The following is a 1615-nucleotide window of genomic DNA, read 5'->3' as shown; positions in this document are numbered from 1 at the left end:
TAACACATAACCTGAACATTCTAAATTGGACTTGATAGCTAGTGAACATAAACACACTTTCAGTGCATAGCTCTACTAGCCGCAATGACGGATTTCACCGATGCCTGTCCGAAGCCGCTCTCTATCTCTTATATTGTATAGTATTGGGGTTTTTTGGCGCATAAGCATCTGAGGCTATCATGCGCCAAGAGCAAGGTTTAAAATCTGTTCATATTTGAAAAGGGGAAAAAGGTTCGTTAAAGTTTACAGTTTATTCAGAACGTCTGCTTCTTTTAAAAAACTAAGAACACATGTTAAGTTTATTATTGCTCTTTCTCCTAAAAGTAATTTGGGATGGGAAGGGATGGCACGATCATAAAAAATAGTGAAAGGCTTTCTCCGTAGTGTCTCTAGTTTTGGGCATGTAATCAGGATGTGGTTGACTGTGAGCACTTCTCCGCATTCTCCGCACGTAGGCTTATCTTGTTTCATTAGCAAAAATTTTATGCCTGAGATGTGTGTGCCCGATACGCAGACGGCATACTGTAACCTCCTTGAAGCGTTCCTGATGAGTGCTTGTTTCCCATTCTTCTGTTATGGGCTTTACGAGGTGCAATTTATTACTTTCTTGGTTATTCCATATAGACTGCCATATATCCTTTTATTTTCGTTTAATTAACTTTATGCAATCCTTACAAGGTATGTTCACTTTCTCTATTTCTTCCCTGCCTGCTTGAGCAGCACACACGTCCGCTCTCACATTTCCTTCAATGCCCATGTGGCTTGGAACCCCACAGAATATTATGTTATGTCCTTGGGTTGAGATCTTTATTACATCGTGTATTATGTTACCGAGTAATGGCATGACTGCATTTCTGGAGTTTAGAGCTGTGAGTACACTCAGTGAATCTGTATAGATAACACTGTTCTCAGTGCCCTCGTGCACAATTTTTGCTACAGCTACCAGGACAGCATAACACTCGGCTGCAAATACTGATGCACATTGAGGAAGTCGAATAATGTTTTTCGGAGTTCCGATCCACTACAGCGCAGCCAACATAGGAGGCAGTTTTTGATCCGTCCGTGTAAAACTCTGTACATTTGCTGTATTTCTCTTTTAGTGCGCGATATTCTTGTAATATATGTTCTGTAGGAATTTCGCTCATTTTGAACTGTGTAAGAGTGAGGTCACAGACTGTTGGAAAGTTGTACCATGAGGCCAGGGGCCTATTTTCTTGAGCGACATCATGCAAGGTGTCCATAATATGGAGCTCACGTCAATTGATTTCAAACCGTATTATCAATGGTCTTGTTGTCTGAGTCTTATTTGTGAATATTGTTCGGGAGGGGCAAGTTGTGACAATCGGGTAACAGATGTGTTTTTTCCGTGTCCTTACTCTGAGAACATAAGCGCATGTGAGTGCATTTCGTCTGTCTTTCAGTGAAGGCTAGTTCGTTTCCACATAAAGGCTATTTATTGGGGATGTTCTGTACGCTCCGCACGCAAGGCGAAGGCCTAAGTTATGTACCGGGTCTAATTTTTTAAGGTATGAAGGTCTAGCTGAACCATATACTATGCTCCCATAGTCTAAGCGTGAGCGTAAAACAGAGCGGTATATATGTAGAAGACATGCCC

This window comes from Amblyomma maculatum, chromosome 6 (assembly GCF_055883805.1).
Source record: "Amblyomma maculatum isolate TAMU_Amacu chromosome 6, ASM5588380v1, whole genome shotgun sequence".
In the NCBI taxonomy this organism is placed as follows: Eukaryota; Metazoa; Arthropoda; class Arachnida; order Ixodida; family Ixodidae; genus Amblyomma; species Amblyomma maculatum.
The sequence above is the reverse complement of the archived record's forward strand: the minus strand, read 5'-3'. Positions refer to the sequence as shown.